The sequence below is a fragment of the Cervus canadensis genome, chromosome 7, assembly GCF_019320065.1.
Source record: "Cervus canadensis isolate Bull #8, Minnesota chromosome 7, ASM1932006v1, whole genome shotgun sequence".
Classification (NCBI taxonomy): Eukaryota; Metazoa; Chordata; class Mammalia; order Artiodactyla; family Cervidae; genus Cervus; species Cervus canadensis.
The window spans coordinates 69,216,000-69,236,734 of record NC_057392.1 but is presented as its reverse complement, the minus strand read 5'-3'; the positions used below and the strand labels follow the sequence as shown (position 1 = coordinate 69,236,734).

General features: G+C 37.8%; 1 protein-coding gene and 2 non-coding genes across 3 annotated transcripts in view; 2 read left to right on the top strand and 1 right to left on the bottom strand.

Moving 5' to 3' along the window:
* Window positions 1–20,735, bottom strand: part of SPATA16 (spermatogenesis associated 16) — a 257,934-nt gene that overhangs the window by 209,914 nt on the left and 27,285 nt on the right. The window lies entirely within an intron of this gene.
* On the top strand, window positions 12,252–12,358 carry LOC122445613. The gene has a single exon (XR_006270581.1). It is a non-coding gene; the product is annotated as a U6 spliceosomal RNA (small nuclear RNA).
* TRNAC-ACA lies at window positions 20,293–20,364 on the top strand. The gene has a single exon. It is a non-coding gene; the product is annotated as a tRNA-Cys (tRNA).

Below are 20,735 nucleotides of genomic sequence, written 5' to 3'. Positions count from 1 at the left end.
AATATCTTGGATATCACTTTTGCTGTCAAAATTATATTTGCCTAATGGGAGAATCAAATTTAGGCAACTTCTGTTCTTGCCAAGACTGATTTTAAGCAAACACTAGACAACTCCTGAATGGATTCCCTGATTTATGAACTTATAAAATGGTCCTGCAGGGAAGATCCAAAGCAGATGTCTTCAAGTCCTGCCTTCTTGTTAAAGCTGGAGAGTTCTGCATAAACATGCTTGATGTCCCCCAAGTGATCAAGGGTCCTAAATTGTTGGGGGAGGAAAATTATATCTGCTACAGGCTCAGAATATGATAAATTCTCTGAAAATGTACTTTGAGAACAGGCAGCAGCCCAGTTCTCACGTGTTCTATTGTAAAATTGGAGAAGGAGTGAGAAAGGAACACCAAAGCTGCTGCTTCATAAAGATGTCTTTCCCTTATAGTTCATTTAAGAATAAACTGTTTATCAAGTATCAAAAATCAAAGTCTTATCTGGGAATTTATAGTTGAGAAATAGGAGAGTCAGAGAGAGGGAATGAGACAGAGAGAGAGAGAATGAACCTGCAAGCACAGTAGCTAACAGATGCCTGGCAGTGACCAGGCAAACAACTTTAAAATAGACTTGTATTCTTACTCAAATTAAAAATGCCATATGACTTGTTTCTATTCAATTAACTGCTTGCTTCTCATAGCCAGTCAGGCCAGAACTTCCACCACCACTCTTTTCCTCTGCCAAGTTCCTGATTATGTGTTAAGACTGGAGGGTAGAGGGAATGCTATTTGCCTCCAGCTGATGCAGATTAATAACTGAGACACAGGAACCATTTGGAAGAATAATGAGTCGCTTCCTGGTCTAAACACCAGCTCCAGGCGATGGTTGACCAAACAAATACAAAATCATAAGGAGGAAAATGGAGGCCTCTGTTGAATCTTGAAAGAGGAAAATTCAAAATACACAAAAGTGTATTTTAACAAGCAGGTAGTAATTTTATGGAACTTGTGCCTTCAAAATGGGATATAGGTCAGCAACAACAATGATGACAAACCAGAAAAAGATAAAGGACTTTAAAAAGGTTGTGGAGTAAATGACACAACACAGTTCTCACTTCAAAAATGTTCATTAAACTGCTGGAAAAGGGAAAAGAAATTAACATCTGCCAAATGAATTGCCTAGAAATTTAAGATCCATGTTAAATAATTGAGTGATAGATGCATTCTTGTCTTTGGTTAAATTTCAAGGGAACATTGTTGGTATTTAACATTTATGTGTGATGTCAATGTTTGCTTTCATATACACAAAGCATTTATTGTGCCATGCTGTTATTCCACAGGAGTTGTTCAGTTGCTAAATTGTGTGTGACTCTTTGCAACCCCGTGAACTACAGCACACTAGGCTTCCCTGTCCTTCACTGTCTCCCAGAGCTTGCTAAAACTCATGTCTATTGAGATGGTGATGCCATCCAACCATCTCATCCTTGGTCACCCCCTTCTCCTCCTGCCCTTAATATTCTAGAGTATTAAGTACTAATTTAAACATGACTGTTTCAATTCATCAAATACATTTTGTTCGGCATTTATTAGGATGAACATATGACTTTTCCACCTTTAGTCTATAAATGTGGTAGTTATATAAGTAGAATATCCTCTGGCTGATCCATGATTCAGGCTACTGAACCATGATTTACTCTGAGAGGCCCCCATCCATGGTGCCCCCATATAAGATTAGATCCTCCTGTTAGGTGTCCCCATGGCACCACATACCAGATCTGCCTCAACATTTGCAAGGCCTGGGGCAAGAATACAAATGAAGTACTACATGCCCTTTGTCTAAATATTTTAAAACTATCAATCAAGCTAGCAACCCGTTAAATAAAATATGTTCCATCCTCCTACCATGACAAATATATCCTCAAAACCACCTGGAAAACAAGGTTCAAATTAGAATTTTCAGAATCTTCAGAGCTCTGTTCTAGGACATGACTTTGGGGGAGAAGTGGCCCTGGCCCTTGTCTAAAGTCTGTGGGCACTCCTTTTTCTTTTTCCCTTCCCCCTCCTGCCTCCAACCGGAGCTGCCAAGGGATTCCTCTGCCTGTGTGTGGACCACTCAGACCACACATGCAAGCCCTGTTCACAGCCTTCCCCAAACACTGTGTTTTACCTGTCCTTTGCTGGGCATATAAGCATAAGCTCAACATTCAGTAGGTGAATACAGAGACATCTGCTCTGGCCCTAGGAGTGGGCTTAGACCATTCAAGGAGGAAATTCTGGCATCTCTGTTACTCAGAGGAGGGTCTAGTAGGGATCGTGAGCTCCAGATGGACATGTCAAGATATCTCACAGATGTCTGCTGTCTCCTTGCCTGGTGAGAAGGGGGACTGTGGGTGGTGGGGTAGGGGGCAGAGAGAGTTTCTCTGAAACCTAGGACTGAGGCCAAAGAACCTTTCTGTCTGAGTCTAAGGGTAGTGGTGCCTTGAACCATCCTATCCTAACACTTATCACAGTTTTTTCTCACTTCTCTTTTTCTTAACGCTGTAAGCACTGGATCTGTCTTGTTCATTCATGTTTCATAGGTTCCTAACATGGTGCCTGGCATCAATTAGGTATTTATAAATGTTTTTGGATTGAAAAAAATGCTAATCATCTTTAAAACAGGCTACATCTTTTAAAATATATCTGTGAAATTTACAAAAATTATAATGTTTTGGGGCTTAATGAATAATTTTAATTAAAAGTCAAAGTTTTATAGGCTTCAGCTTTTTACTACATTGATATAAAACTGGAAATAAATAGCATACATATAATTAAAACTCATATACATAGAAACTTAAAAATCCTTTCAAATGATAATAGAGAGAAGGGAATATTTTAAAATTTGACAAGATATTTAGGAAGAAAATCTATATGTAGGCAGTATTCCTAACAATTCTCTATTAAGAAACTGAAGCATTTTAATCAGTACTAATTGGGAAATGGTTATAGTATATCAAGTTGATGAAGTATTATACTATAAGCTGATAAAATTATAATAAGGATTAATGATAATATGAAAAATATGTGCAATATAATTTTAAGTAAAAAAATACAATGCATAATGTATACCATGTATTTATAATAACAGTTATTTTTATGTATGAAAAAGATGGGCAAAACAGAAAAATGACAACTGCATCAGGGTGGTAGACTTGTGGTTCAGCTTTTTCTTTTAAAAATAATTTAACGATATAGCAAAGCCTCTGTCCAAAACTAAAAGTTTAATAATATTAAATAAAACCACTTAGGTATGAGTAGATTTTGAGTGCCAAAGGATATTTTTTTCTGTTAAATTAGTTTTTGTTTGCTCATGCTCTATACATTGATGTAACTTTATTTAGAAAAGTAGAGTAACCAAATTTTATACTCACACCCATATGATTATATATAGTCATATACATAAATGTATATTTAATATAATTTATATCAAAAAATGTTTCTTTTCTTTTTTTTTTTTTTTTGGCTGTGCTGGGACTTCGTTGATGTGCACACTTTTCTCTGGTTGTAGTGAGCGGGGACTACTCTCTAGTTGCGCCGCGTGGGCTTCTCATTGCAGGGGCTTTTCCTGCTGTGGAGCACAGGCTCTCGGGCACATGGGCTCAGTAGTTGTGGCTCCTGGGTTCTGAAGCATGGGCTCAGTAGTTGCGACACATGCGCTTAATTGCTCCGTGGCATGTGGGATCTTCCTGGATCAGGGATCGAATCTGTGTCTCCTCCTCTGGCAGGCAGATTCTTTACCACTGAGCCACCAGGGAAGCCTGAAATTTATATATATATATATATATTTTTTTTTACCATGATTTATATTTATATTTTCATGTAATTTTTATTTTTAATTTTTATATTGTTTACTAAGATAAATTTAGACACACTGGAGAAAGCCCAGAGGAAAGGAAATGTAACCTGAAAATTTCCTTATAAAAACTGAGGACTTTTAGCCTGGAGAAGACCCAAATTATATTTCATATATGTCTTAGATACAAACTGCAGTCCTCTAGAAAAGGCCCCAGACATTTATTTATTTACTCACTCACTCATTCATTCAACAAATGTTTAGGAGACTGCTATGCTTTGGGAGCCTTTGCCAGAAGCTGGAGAAGAAGTGATGAATAGTACTAGCAGGTGAGTGACCATGGAAGCTACTGTGATGTCCTGATGGGAGAAAGTATAACCAGAAGATGTAACACTCAGGAAGGAAGGTTTCCACGAACCCAGGTTAAACACTTCTCCTGGGCAGAGCTGTTCAAGGATGGACCAACCACCTACGATGAAGTAAATTCTGTTTCAGGCTGCAAAACCCATTGGTGGTGATGATGCTATTTTTAAAAGTAGATATGTAATTGGACCAGAAGACTTCTGAACTTTGAGATTCCCTCTATCTCATGCCCAAATCAGAGACAAGTACATCAGAGGAGACCAAAGAAAGGAAAACAAGACTCAAACTACCGGGGTAGAGAATTGGTTTGGACATAAGAGACGAACTTAACTTTCAGAGGAATAATTTTCTTCAGGTTGTGACTAGAAGTTAGAGGGAACGCTGACAGGCTGTGGAAACACACATCTTGTGTGGTGCCTTCTCTTCTTTACAGGCAGAAGGCTGCATCTGATGGACCCTGCAAGTTTATCTCAGCTTAGCTATTGAAATGTTCTTATCTGTGGGTGGCTGAGGAAATTAGTGCCTGAGAGGAAGCTTCAGGAAAAGAGCTGAGAGGCAGAGGAGGCCTCGGAGTCAACAGCTGAGATGGAGAGCATGATTGTCTGCATCAGTGACAGCCATCAGGGGAAGCAAGGATAGGACCCGTTAGTTTCTGCGGGAAATGAGCCAGCAGAGGCTCTGAAGAGGGGCATCTCTGTGACTTGAGGGAACCTGAACAAACGGTGGTGGCAGTTTCTTGGTGTCAGGACATGAGAGGCAAGGATGAGGAGCTGTCACTGTCAGGGGTTTTGCAGGTAAGCCTGTTGCAATCAGGAGTGAGAAAGGCACTGGGGAGTCATTGATGAGCAACAAGGAAGGGATTGGGACGCCAGGCATGAGGAGATGGGGAGGAGCTAGTAAACTGTTCCTCCTGGATTCAGCTCACGCAGCCCTTTCCACACAGCAGGCCCTCAGGCGTGGCTGGGTTTGTGATTTCTGACCTGCAGGTTGGAACTGTGGATTGCAATCACACTCTTTATTTTTCAGATGTGTCTTTACTAAAAGTCCTGTTGTTAACTGGTGCTGCTGAGCTCCCCCAATGACAGTTCAAAAAAAAAACAACCCACGAATGAAATTCAGATTAAAAATAAAGCGTATCCTTATGAATTAAGGTGCTTCCACATCACCATGTCATGTCACCCTGAGATCATTTCTTCACAAATGAGGAAACTGAGGCATAGAATTCACAGGGATTAGATGGGAAGGAGCCAGATTGAAAAGGCAGGTTTTCTGATTGCAGTTCCTGAATGCCTTCCAGTGAATTGCTACAGCATTGTACTTGTCAAGGAAAGCAGCTGCAGTTTGTCATGCTCTTTGGCAATTTGTGCTTCTTTTGTCAGCACAGTATACAAATTGATGAATTTAACATGAGAGCAATAATCTATTAAAGCACAAGAATATAGTAAAAGTAGGGATGGTGCTTTAGTTTTTCAGAGGTGTTAATGAGATAAAAAATTATGAGTGGCAAGATTGTGATCGTTACGTATGTCGAGTATAAATATAATCCAGTTGGCTTCTGAGCAATTCCCTTTTAGGAATAAAGACTGCTGTCTTGCCCTTAGTCTGAATCACACTGTTGGTCTCAGGACAATTAGATGGGAGAATATTGACAACTCACCTTATGCATTACCACGTCTGGGGAAAAAGTTGCTCAAAGAACATGCCTTATTGATATGCATCTACTACCATCTTTTCTGCACATAGAGGCTAAAATGTATTCCTTTTCCTTCTGATCTAGCTCATTTTTATCATTAGTTTAATATTTTCCTTATAGCCTTCTTTGCCCTTAAAACTAGGGGAAATATACCCAATGAGTAACTTTAACTTAAAAGAATGTCAGCAATGGGGGAATAAGCAAATTTATGAATGTTGGTACTTCTAATATAAAATATAATCATTTGTTTTTTTAACTGGGTCTCTAACTTTACAGCCATCTTTTGCTCTCAGAATGGGTTTGGATTTAATAAGCAGAAATGAATTTGTCTGTTTTCTCAGTCTCTGTTCTCACAGAACCACATTTCACATTAGGGTCATATTGGCACTTGGTTTTCTTCATAATTACCTGTTTGTATGAGTGCCCTCATTAGTAAATTTGCTAATATTTCCTCATTATGAACTGAGGTCAAGCTGTGTTTTTGCATTAGTCGTTTGTGTATTAAGCTAGCCAAAAATAACATGTTTTCATTTAGAACTATCTGATGATAAGTAAAGGGAAACAGGGAACAGAATAGGCACTAGAAAAATAATTCAGTGCAATGTATAAATAAAGGTTGACTTGATCAAGTAAAAAGAAGTTGAAAAACTTATATTTGTAAAGTGAAAAACAAAGCTTTTAACTTAAAATGAATTGATTTTAAAATGATGTTTGAAGACCTTGTCCCCATATTTGAGAAACTGCAGATCAGGTTATTAAAAGCAGATGCAGCATAGGCATATTCATGGACAACTTTCCAAGGTTCTTTAGGTTTTTTCTGTACATCTTGCAAACATCTTGGCTAATAAAATGTTGGCAATCTATATTTAAAATTTTTATGCTCATTCATGAAATAAAAAATCTAGGAACTACAGCTCTAGATGATGTCATATGCCATGGCATCTCATTCTTCCTTCATTGGAACACAAACCACATTTCATTTTCATTGTCTTTTTTATTTCTGAATGAGAATCCTCATGAATTGCATCCCCCATGCAATTCTCCATTGCATCCCCATTCATGGAGACCCCCATGGATTGCATCCCCAGAGCCTGGTGCATTGCCTGACATAGAACAGGAACACAATAAAATTTTGTTGAATGACATTGCATTATGCAATAAAAATTTCCCAGAGATTAACATGTACATAATCATACTGGAAGTATTAAATTATATTCAGCATGCAAATGCCACAAGATAAAAACCTTCAAAAGTTATTCTTTTTGAGACAAAAACAGCCATTGCCTTTGCATACTCCAAAATTATACTAATATTTCCAAATCAGTGACCTCAAAAGAATTGATATTCCTCATAAAGATTCCTATGTAATAGATTTCTTTTAGATCTTGGTAATAATAAAAAGATTGTCTCTTCTCATGGATCAGTATTGTTTAAAATTAGTAAATGAATTAGTTAACTAACTAAATGAATCCCTTTTCCCTTTTTACCTTGGTTTCTAATCAGTACAGAATAAGTCTCTTGGTTTACTTTATTTCCTCTTTCCCATCCTACTTTCTCTGTCCCTTCTCTATTTGTCCTCTTTTTCACTTGTGTTCAGTTCAGTCACTCAGTCATGTCTGACTCTTTGCAACCCCATGAACTGCAGCACGCCAGGCCTCCCTGTCCATCACCAGTTCCTGAAGTTCACCTAAACTCATGTCCATTGAGTTGGTGATGCCATCCAACCATCTCATCCTCTGTTGTACCCTTCTCCTCCTGCCCTCAATCTTGTTACTTTGCTTTTATCTTACTTATGTTTCTTTGTATAGTAAGCTAACACTTGTGCTTTCTGGGGGGAAAAAAAAGAATTAAGGTACTAACTAGTTCAATCACTGATATATTGAGGCTCCAACACACTAGGCTTGTCCTACACACTTCCGTCTAATTTTGTCTGATGTTCTCACAGTAAGAATAACATCCAATTTCCCACTGAGCAGTTTACCTGGTAACTAGTTAAATAAATGAATCATAAATGTTTAAAGTCAAACCCCTTCTTGGACTCTGTATATATTCTATATAACATTGTGAAAAGGGAAGTCATTTTGAGCTAAAGGGGAATTGTAAGTATATAGTTGTGAACATTCAGTAAATGACCATAAAAGACAGACATACATTATCTAGCAGGTATATATTTTTTTATATAAAAGCTAAAATGTACCAGGACAGGTTTCCCTATGAAATGATCCTAGAAATATATATAGTATCAGGGTCTTTTCTAATGAGTCAGCTCTTCCCATCAGATGGCCAGAGTATTGGAGTTTCAGCTTCAGCATCAGTCCTTTCAATTAATAAAGGGTTGATTTCCTTTAGGATTGACTGGTTTGATCTCCTTGCAGTCCAAGGGACTTTAGCTCTATATCTTTAGTTCTTTCTGTTGCTGCTGCTGCTGCTGAGCTGCTTCAGTCGTGTCCGACTCTATGCAACCCCATAGATGGCAGCCCAGCAGTCTCCCCCATCCCTGGGATTCTCCAGGCAAGAACACTAGAGTGGGTTGCCATTTCCTTCTCCAATGCATGAAAGTGAAAAGTGAAAGTGAAGTCACTTAGTCGTGTCCGACTCTTAGCAACCCCATGAACTGCAGCCCACCAGGCTCCTCCATCCATGGGATTTTCCAGGCAAGAGTACCGGAGTGGGGTATCTTTAGCTCTAGTTAATCACAAAGGGTACTAGTAAAAGGAATATAAGCTTTTCTATTGGATCAGTATGTGACTTTAGGAGAGTTTATTATTTTTTTTAATCAAACACCAATTTCTGTGAAGTGGGAGTAGGAAGGAGAAGTGAGGATGGAAGGAGCTTCTTCCTGTGATGGGCAGGCCACAGGGGTGAGTAATAGACCCTTCATAGCCACCTCAGAACATTTCCACTTGATTTTTCTAAATTTATTGAGCACATATTCAGCCATTGGTTGTAGGCATCTGTTTATTAGTGTATGCCCTTTTAATGATTATGCTGTGATTTGGCTATGTTGATTATAAAATATTTGGAATACCACTCATGGTTCAATGTAGGAATTTATTTGTAAAGTGGCTCAACTACTGAGTAGGCAGCATTATGTAATGGTTATAGTTACAGTGTGTTTGGAAACACATAGTCCTAAGTTCAGGCTCTAATTCTACTACTAATAGGTGATCTTAAGCAAGTTATTTGACTTCCCAGAGGCTTAATTTTGTTATCTGCAAAATGGGTCTAATGATAATCCTACTTCTTTGGGTGGTTGTGAGAACTGAAAGAGGTGTAGTAAGTAAATAGCTGGCAGACATTAACCACTTAAAAATGCTGACTTAAGCACACAAACAACAGAGAAAATCAAGAGTTAAGACTAAACCTCTGAGTATTTGAATGGAAGGAATTTCAGGACAATAGAAAACAATTTTTGGGGGGGCTGGGTATGGAAATGTTTCTTCTCTCCATTGTATCTTAGAGATAAAGAATGAATAAAAATAATTTTAAAGTCACCTGTGTATCTATAATACATCTATAGATTTCAGATATTTTCTTAAAACAGTAATCCTGGAGGCAGTTACTACTCAAAGTTCAGCAGTGATATCATGGAAGACAGATGGCTATTCTATCAAATCACTCCCACCAGTCAGCGGGAATTCCAAGTTGGGTATTATTATTGATCAAGCCATTATTGACAGCCTCTTTGTTTCTTGTTCTAAAATAAATACGAAATAGGAGGAATCACATTGTTTGAAACCACCTCTATTTGAAATCAATGGTTTACACCAGACACTAATTAAAATATAACACTTTCAACAAATTTGAACAAGGAAAAATTCATCCAGAATTCATATAGCAGGACTACCATATGCTACCTATAAAACACATTATCAGATGAATATTCCAGGTGAAATCTACCTTTAGCATGTTTATTTTCCCTCTAAGGATTTTCTAGGAGAGATGACAACACTAGACCTCGTGTGTTAGAAACAACATCAAAATCTAAAATATTACAATTTCAAATAATACACAATTCCTAAAGGACCAAAAATTTTACAGTCTCTAAATATAAGAGAAATTATGCTTTTATACAAGAACCTTACTACTAGTAAAGAGTGTTCTGATTTTTATGGACTAGGAATATTTTTTTCTAAATGTTATTGCTTAACTACTCTCCCATTTCTTGAAAATATGAGCATGCACTTCATTTTAAAGACATTTACCTCACACTGTAAGAAATGGCCAATCAGGTCAGCATTGGTGCTCCTAAAGGATGGTAATTGAGTTCTAATGCAAGTTTATAACCCAATGCAAATTAAAGGAAGTTGTTTTCTCCTACTCTGCAAAGAATCACCAGAATTATATAAGGGAAAACTTACTTGCCCACAAGGTACTTTTCAGACTTGTTTTGAATTTAAAACCATCACACTCCCAAGACAACACCAACAGTCCATTAGAAATTTGGAGTTTATAGCACAGAAATACACAGAAAAGCCAATGGTGCTTAGACATAGTAAAAGATTCTCAACTCATACACAGTAAAAAAAAAATGAAAATTTGTTTTGTACTGATTTTTAAAAGGCTATTATTTTGGAAAAGATTAAAAATTGGATAACATACTGGTTTGGTGAGAATAAAGAAAAATAAGTCTTATGCAAAGCTGATGGAAGTGTAGCTTGGCAGTAATTACTGAAATTTCAAAATGTGCAAACTCTTAGATTCTAATGTGAGAAATGTCTCCTAAAGACCTGCCTGCATTCATTCAAAATGACATGTGCACAAGGTTATTAATTACAGCACTATTTCTAAGAACAAAACACTGGAAGCAATCCAAATGTTCATCAATGGAGAATATGCATCTTCCATATGCTGAAATATTAGGCAACGAATAAGATGGTGAAATATACGCTGATATAAAACAGCATCTAAGACTTATTTCTAGGTAAAAAAAAAAAGTTGCAGAAAGAATATGTACTTCCATATTGCTTGTATTTATTAACTTAAAAGATAAACAATGATTGACCATTTGGAGGGAAATTGGCTGGCTGGAGGAGAGGGCTAGAAAGGAGTCATTTGCATACTATTTTATACCTCTTAAATTTTGAACTATATGAATATATTACCTATTCAGAAAAGTAAGTGAGAAACTTCAAATACATAATCCGAATGCAGTGAGCGACCCACCTCACACTAGAGAGAGTCATGATGTGTGGCAGTGAGCTGCTAATTGACCCAAGGATTCCACTGTGCATGTTACTGTCATCAGGGTGCACTTAAGTGGAGGTCAAAAACCTATCACAGCCACCTACCCCTCCCTCCAGCTTCAGCTAAGCCTTTTGGCATTCTTTTTCATTTTTTCACATTCCTCCTTTGACAGCCTGAATTAACTAATGGCAGTGCTACAACTGTGTGATGCCATAAATGGAAATCCCCACATATAAGATCCTGCTCCCTGGATGCCACCTCTGAGAATTCTGCCTAAATCCATCACTTACTGGTAGGAACCTGCTTTAGAATACGCCCTCAGTATTCATGCCGCTAAGGTAGACAGAAATATATAGTAACGCAGTTTTAACGTAGCCATGAGGATGACTCTATGGGAGCCAGAAATGCTGAGCAGGTCCATGGTGCCAGCAATGGCTTCCTGTACTCTAAGCTGATATGCATCTGTGGTGTTAAGAGATCATAATATTTTACTTACTTCTTTTGTTTAAGTGGATATACTTGATTGCTGCTTCCATAAGGCATGCACACAGTAGGGCATTTCCTTCATTCCTAACTTAAGATTCAGATCAGGGCTGAGCTACTATACTTCAGGTATCTTTTGTTTGGGCCATTGCTGAGTGAAGTTTTAAAGTTAGAAAACAATTAAAATAAAAACAAAAGAACCAAGTGGTGTGAGGTTACCAGCTTTCAACATTCACCCCTTATGAAGGCATCAGAAGGTGTGAATGTTGACTGTTAGGTTAATTTTCATTTTTCACCATTATGTTTGGTATTTAAGAACATGTATTTGTTGTTTAAAACCTTCATGCCAGCACATAATTACCACCCCATCACAAAGCCAGTATTCTAGGAAACATCCCAAATAGAGTATACTAAAAACACACAGTACACACACACACACAATGTTAATAAAACTACTGAGAATTCTTATCTATCAATATCCTAATTTTTTAAGCACTCAAGTTAGGATAATTCCTTTATTAAAAAGATGTGCTTATCTCTATATGCATATGTATTGATATATTTCCTCCTAAAGTAGTCAAAAACAATTATTCAATAATAGTCCTAGTATCAAAAAAGGAGAGAAAAATCCCATAAATATAAATGAACATGCCAAGATATAAAAACAACCTTGCTGACTAACTTTAAGGGTATATTATAAAAGCGATTTAGTGCTCGCTTCGGCAGCACATATACTGGAATTGGAGCGATACAGAGAAGATTAGCATGGCCCCTGCGCAAGGATGACACGCAAATTCGTGAAGCGTTCCATATTTTTTATAAAAGAAAAAAAAAAAGAAAAGCGATTTATCATCGCAGCAGTTTACATAATTCTAATAATTCTTACTGCCTTCTGCTTAGTGATTAGTTGTACATACATAGGAAAAAAGGACACAGAAGAGGTACAAGTAACCAAAAGAAGAAAATGACCCTTAACTTTGTTGGACATGAAAACCGTCTTTCCACTTCTTTTCTTTCATACTAAGGCTTGCTGAGCCTGTCACCAAAAAAAAAAAAAACAAAACAAAACAAAAACCCCCCAACAAAAGTGTCATCTAGCTGTTCTATCATAACTCTATCAGATTCATGACTATTTCCTCACATTTACTAAGCTTTGACACCTGGATTATGGCTCCTCTTTGCTCTTTGTCCCAGAATCCTCCTGAGTGACTTCAGATATTCAATATCCAGCTATGAAAGTGACTCGTCTAATATCCTGGCTTCTCACTTTTTTTTGAAACTCCTGAACTCTCATTTAGTAACCCAATCTCGTGGAACTTCATCTCTCAAATCTTATACTCCAGGACTACTCCTTGGCCAAACCTCCTAGGTTTTCAGCTCTTTCACTCTCTTATCCTCAAATGCCTTTCCTTTAACTGTCCGTCCCTGGACCATTACACCCTCTCTATTCTGTCCTTTCCTGCCCAGCTGAGAGCCATAGTCCACTAAGACGACCATTCTGTCATCACTAATCACAATAATTCTGCCCTCTCATCCATTTTATCAAAACCTCAAGTCTTGAGTCAATGAAAATTTTTGGATGCACAGAGACACATTGTCGAAAATCATATAACTTTGCAGTTTGCTCTCACTATGAATTCTTGGTCCCTCTTCTGAGGGAGGCCTCGAGGATTTAGTCTTTTGTCTAATTTGTCTCTGTGGTCTATCCAGTCTTTCTCAAATTCTCCAACTGCTTTCAATTCAATTAAAAAATTTAGAAATTCGCTCAAATTACCCTCAATTCATGAAAACTCTTCTTTCTATCCAATAATGTATAACCCAGAGACTGAGCACTGTCTTTGTTGTCTACATACACTAGAGTGATATAACAAAAATAAACATGCAATTGACACCACCTTTCCCCACATTAATCCTTTTGGGAGACCTCCTGTTATTTACTGAATAATGTCCAAGATCTTGACAGGGTACTCATTGCCTCCTGGCTACCTACTAGCTCTTCTAGCTTTATTTCTCCCATTCTGCCTTGGACTTTCTACCATGCTGTGCTTAGCTGCTTAGGCATGTCTGACTCTTTGCGACCCAATGGACTGTAGCCCTTCAGGCTTCTCTGTCCATGGGGATTCTCCAGGTCAGAATATTGGAGTGAGTTGCCATGCCCTCCTCCAGGGGATCTTCCCAACCCAGGGATCGAACCCAGGTCTCCTGCATTGCAGGCAGATTCTTTAACAGCTGAACCACCAGGAAAGCCCTTTCTACCATAACACTCTATGTATTCCTGTTTTACCCTGGCGTTTTCTCTTTTCAGTTCCTTAGTTTCTCTCTTTAGTTCCTCTCCTTTAGTTACTCATCCCCCCCTACTGTTTCCCCCTAAAATCAATACTTGGATCATGGCAAATAAAATGTCTACTCTAAGAAGAGTATAGTTATATTATAGATGTAGCTGGAGAAAGGATAAAGAACAATAATATTGTAATTGAAATCTTATACTTCCTTGTAGATCTTGTAGTAAGCATCATAGTGTTGATAAATTAGTAACTACTCAATATATTTTTCACTGATTCTCAATCCTTCCTTTTTTTTTTTTTACATTGTTACTTCCCTATCCTAGAACTCACTGATTGCCTTTAAGGCCAATTCCAATTTCCTCTGCCTGGCTTTTAAGACCATCCTGTATCTGGCTTTATTGCTTCACCCTTGTTTCATAATAATGCCTTCTTCCGGCCTGCCCATCTCTTTGCTGTCCTTATTCAGTTTCATGCTTCTTTCCTCAAGTTCTCCATCCTACTGATAATGTTTATCTCAAATATCACACTCTGTTTCTGTCCCCTCTACCCATTCCAGTTTTCCATTCTTTTTTTCCCCCCCAGAATCATTCAAACTTTTAAATTCACCCCACATCCTCTTAGCATTTCCATGAGTACTTTATGCATTCTTATCTTTTTATCTTTAATAGAGAATAATAATAGTTCTCAACTCACTGGGTTACTGTGAGAATTAGAAGTGTTAGTATAGGTGATGTGCCTGCCAGAGTTCATGCTCATAGATGTGTATCACAAACTTCATCAAATGTTCTCATCCTAAATCTTTGTTCTACACGGCCATTGCACATCATGAAACACTTGATAGATTTCTAATTTCCTTACAGTTATAGAACTTCTGTCTATAGCTTGAATCTGAGTTCCTTGAGAACCAAATCCCTGTTATATACTGTGTTCTTACCACCACATCACCCGACAAGTTGATAGAAAGTAGTAAGGAAGTAGTCACTTAACTTGTGGATGATTTCTTGGTAAATCTTATCCCATAAAATCAGCGATTAATTACTAATGGATTAGTAGCATAATTTGAATCATCAGCAGCAGCACAGCCTAAAACAAGCTCTCCAGAAGTTATTTCTTTCTGGATATAAAATACACTTTGGTGGTAGCATCCAAGTATGTATGAATCCAATGTTCTTGGTATTCATAACAATTCATTCAAAATAGGGAAACCATACTGAGACCGTATAATGAAAGTTTGTTTCCTTTTCTGTATCACACCCTGCCTGTCTACATCCTATTCTCTGATAGAAACAGAATCATCTCTCAGGTGGAAAGAAAGTTCTCTATTTTAGTGACTATCAAATGAGGCAACAGAATAGGTGAACTAGGTGATTAAATAAAAGTTTTTTTCCTCTCTTCTAGATAATCTGAATCAAAAAAATCAACCTTACTCTGTGCTACATTCCTGTGAACGGATTTAAGTGAATCTCATATGCTTGGTACATGCAGAGTCTGTTTGAACATCACACTGTGTTGTGTATGAAGGCTGGAAAGGAGTAGGGGAGAGAAAAAATTGCGGTTTTCAACTGTATCTGGCCTGGGAAGCCTTGCAAGAAATTTAGAAAGTTAGATAGAGAAATGTTGGGCAATATTATCCATATTTGGATAAGAATAATTTTTTTAAATGTGTGTGAACCTCAAAATGGAATCATCAAGTTCAATTACAATTTAGGGTTGTGCAAGGTTTCAGTGAGTGAGTTGGTTAAGTTTTGATTCACAACAGTGTAAACAGAATTAACTGCATTTAAAAATGCACTAACATTTACTGTAATTTGAAACAAACCCCTAACAACAACTCATAAACTATGAAAATGATCCTGTTCACTAAAGAGATCTTGCTCAGCTTCCTATGGATTAATAATTATTTTTTGTGCAGTAATCACTAATGGGATAAATTTAGAGGAACATTCTCACCAATCACTGACTGGTGTTTAGTATCAACCTATTTTATTAGTGTTATAGAAAAGTAATCACTAAGTTCATTTGCTTTTTAAGTGAATATGAGAAGATTGTTTTAAATGTAAATTTCCAAAGAATAAATTTTCAAGACAGTAATATTTACCTTTTTAATTGATGCTTTATAATAGCTTTAGAATGTTTAGATATTATTTCTCTCAGTTCCCTTTTAAAAAGCACACATGGGTTAACATCTATTGTAGGTAAATAGAAGAAAGATCTTCTATGCTAGCAGTTCTCAACTGTTTTTAACTATTCTAGGAACTTAAAAATACCAGTGCCCCAAGCATGGTCATTGTCTGAACCCCAGACAGTTGTATCTCAGGCTCTCTGAGAGCGAGTTTGGGCATCCCATACAAGTATATTTAATGTCACATCTAGGTGATTGAAATTATGTCAGGGATTTTCAAAGTTTATAATATTTTTATATGAAATGTGATTCTTCGTTCATTCACAGATGTGATACAGATGTAGTCTTATTTATAGAAAAATTCTCCCAGTCATCTCCTTCCCTGACACTCTACCACAATGAGAAAACCCCCTTGAGGGCAGGGACTAAGTTTTAAATATATCTGTATCCCCTGCATCTAGTGCTATGTCAGGCTGAAACAGCCAGTGAATGTTAGGGGTATTAACATACCTTTTTCTTACAATGACAAATCTTGCTCTTGTAGAGATTATTTTTATTTAATTAGTGCTTACTTAAAAGTTGGTTTAAAGCTCAACATTCAGAAAACTAAGATCATGGCATCTGGTCCCATCACTTCATGGCAAATAGATAGGCAGACAGTGGAAACAGTGTCAGACTTTATTTTGGGGGGCTCCAAAATCACTGCAGATGGTGATTGCAGCCATGAAATTAAAAGACACTTACTCCTTGGAAGGAAAGTTATGACCAACCTAGATAGCATATTAAAAAGCAGAGACATTACTTTGCCAACAAAGGTCTGTTTAGTCAAGGCTATGGTTTTTCCGGTGGTCATATATGGATGTGAGAGTTGGACTATAAAGAAAGTTGAGTGCTGAAGAATTGATGCTTTTGAACTGTGGTGTTGGAGAAGACTCTTGAGAGTCCCCTGGACTGCAAGGAGATCCAACCAGTCCATCCTGAAGGAGATAAGTCCTGGGTGTTCATTGGAAGGACTGATGTTGAAGCTGAAACTCCAATACTTTGGCCACCTGATGTGAAGAGCTGACTCATTGGGAATGACCCTGATGCTGGGAGGGATTGGGGGCAGGAGGAGAAGGGGACAACAGAGGATGAGATGGCTGGATGGCATCACCGACTCGATGGATATGAGTTTGGATACACTCCAGGAGTTGGTGAAGGACAGGGAGGCCTGACATACTGCGATTCATGGGGTCACAAGAGTCGGACATGACTGAGCAACTGAACTGAACTGATAGAGATATATCTAATTTTGTTATTTTACTTTGGCGATTAACAGAGGTATTTGCTTTGTATTTTCCTGCTATGTAAATTTGCTAGCACTTAAAACATATTTTTATCATTAATTAATTATATGATGCCCCCGGATGGAACAAAGATGGCAACAATCATGATAGAAATTGAAATGTTCAATTCTGATCTGACCATACAGAGTTCAAGTCACTTTATATGTGAGAACTAAGAACAAAATGAACTGCCTCTAGCATAACAATTTGTGAATTTAAGTGAAAGTTTGTATTTTTTGTCAGAAGCAGTTAATAGTTCAAAATAGTGTTTGATTTAGATTACTTCTTCTAAAAGGGTATAGATAAAGTAAAAAGCAGTGAATTATTTTGGTCCCTTGCTTTGATTAAATATAGTCTTTAACAGACACTATGAAATTTTAATGTTAATTAAAGGGAAAAAGGATATGGGTTAACTACCAAAAGGATAGGGGTTAAGGATATGATGATAAACTACGGAAATGGACAAAATCCTTTGGGGCATTAAAGTTTTAAATTGAATACGTACTGTACAAAGAAATGAAGAACTTAAGGAATACAATGACAACTTGAACAGGGATTTCGAGCTCATCATGTTTTCCAACAAGCAGTCCTGTGTGAAAGCATCTTGTGATTGGTCTTTAGTTCTTACAATTCCTGCTTGACAGTATTATAAGAGGTTCAGAAAGTTGCTCAAAGTCACAGAGCAATTAGGTACCAGAAGCAGCATCAAACAGATAACCTGACTCCAAATACTCTATGTGTTTTGTGATGACTCTATCATCACAGCTCTGGACCCTCGTGGCCACCTAAGCTCATCTATGTGATCTAGATACCTGCGAGTGCTTACTGCCTGGACAATGGCAGGCATTTGCAAACCTACCAGTGTGTGGCATAGATATCTGCTACTTGAGTGGTCCCTGGACCAGAGACATGGACATCATTTGGAGCTCATTTGAAATGAGGAATCTGGATGCTCCATCACAGACCCCCACATATCAGAATCTGTTTTTTTAAAAAAATACTCCTATACAACTTTTATAAACTATTAAGTATGAAAAACAAGAAAGTAAAGATATTCAGATATGAAATTAGGACACAGGAATGTGATCTCAGCCCTGCCACAAACTAGCTGGGGCACTTGTAAGCTTTTTTTTTTTTAACTTTTTAGAGCATCATTTTTTTTTTTTTAATCTGTGAAATGGGGATGATAATATCTGTTTTGAGGGTTATTATGATACTTATCTAAATACACGGGCCTGGGCCCCAGCAGGAGTTTAAGAAATGAATACTGAATCCCTTTGCAGATCCACAGATGGGCAAAAAGACAGCTAGCTCCAGGGCGCTCCATGAATTTGGTGAACTCTCGATTTCCTGATTCTGTTGACTAGGAACTATCTGTGTTAGAATCCATTTAAATTAAGCTTTCTGGGATGTCCACATTTTCATGCCCTAGAGATTTGCTACAGAATTATTCTCAGAGCAATTATAGGTAAGGCGGCCCTATAATGAGATATCTTTGCTACTTCATTAAATAAACCCCCTTGGATGGGCTCCAAAATGGACCTGCCTCATACCAAATTCCATTACACTGGAAGTAATCTCATAAGAAGGCCCTGGTGTGGGTTCAATCGTCCTGGAGGCTTAATGTTTACCATAAAGGAAATGTGTTCTAGAACAGTGATTCTCAAAAACTGGTTCTCAGACCAGGACTTTATTGATCTAAGGGGCAATGAAAAAAAAAAAAAGACAATTTAGTCAACTTTTCATAAAATTGAATTATAATCTATTTTAAAAATACCCTTCATTCTGAGAGTACGCCCTATTTTGAGAGTATGCCTTTTCTATTTTCTATCTTTTTTGGTGTTAAACTGCTCCATATTTTAATAAAATGATGAAATTTTCATGAAATAATATAATGATAGTTATTTTTGTGATATTCTTGCACAATACAAATATGAGGTCAATCCTCTCGTCTCTCCAACTTAAAAAAAAAATTAAGGTCCTTGAAATCCCAAATTCCAAACAACTGTTAGAGAAAAATGCTTAAAAGGAAACTCTTTCCTATGAAATTCAGTGCAGTCCAGTCACTCAGTCATGTCCAACTCTTTGTGACCCCATGAACTGCAGCACGCCAGGTTTCCCTGTCCATCACCAACTCCCGGAGCTTGCTCAGACTCATCTCCATTGAGTCAGTGATGCCATCCAACCATCTCATCCTCTGTCATCACCTTCTCCTCTGCCTTCAATCTTTCCCAACATCAGGGTCTTTTCCAATGAGTCAGTTCTTCACATCAGGTGGCCAAAGTATTGGAGTGGGTAGCCTACCCTTTCTCCAGCAGGTCTTCCTGACCCAGGAATCAAACCAAGGTCTCCTGCATTGCAGGCAGATTCTTTACCAACTGAGCTACTCAGTGAAGCCCTCCTATGAAATTAGCAAGGAGCATAAAGCATTTTAAGTTGGAAACCAAACTGTAAAGTTTTCATTTTATGGCAAATTTGTGCAGTGTCAGCATCTCACAGAGTGTGATTCTCATCTCGTCTCCTTGAACTGCTATGTGTACCAGGACCAACTGGAATCTCTTAAAATCCAGATCCTGATTCTGCAGGTCTGGCACAAAGTTCTGTATTTCTCACAGACCCTCACTTAGAGTAGCAAGGGCATAGTGGTTAAGGTGGTGAGCTCTGAATCAGATCTCCTTGGTTCAGTCCCTGGCATTACCACTTCTAGCTGTTGATCCTTGAGCAGGTGATTTAACCTTTCTATCCCTTAGTTTCCTCATTAGCATAAAAGAATAATAGTTTCATCTCATATGCTTATTGTGAGAATAAAATGTAACACTGAATGTAAATATTCCCAGGATGTAAAATACAATACCTGACACATAGAAAGAGCTCCATAAATGTGAGTTATTACTCTAACTTCACAGAACAGTGACTGGAGCACCAAGATGTGAAGAAAAAAAGCACCTTAAGGAGTTCCTGCATGATGAAATCGGAATTGAAAATTCCGTTTGGTGAGGGATAAGTTGTGCTCTGAGTTTCCCTGGTGGCTCAGACGGTAGAGCGTCTGCCTACAATGCGGGAGACCCAGGTTCGATCCCTGGGTTGGGAAGATATCCTGGAGAAGGAAATGGCAACCCACTCCAGTATTCTTGCCTGGTAAATCCCATGGGTGGAGGAACCTGATAGGCTACAGTCCGTGGGGTCGCAAAGAGTCAGACACGACTGAGCGACTTCATTATCATTAAGTTGTGCTCGATGTTCTTTGGCTGGTTAGTGGGATTGTTTGAAGCTGCGTATCTTGAAGGGTGTATATAGGTCTGTTCTACTTCAAAAGGTGGAAGCCTCTGAGTTACTAAGATCCTATGAGTAAGGCTGAAATGATGGCATGGTTTAGGTTGCATGCCACAAAATTATTAGAGTGCTTTTCTTATAAATGACAAAAATGTGATTAGTACATTCCCAGACCTTTAAGTTTTCCTA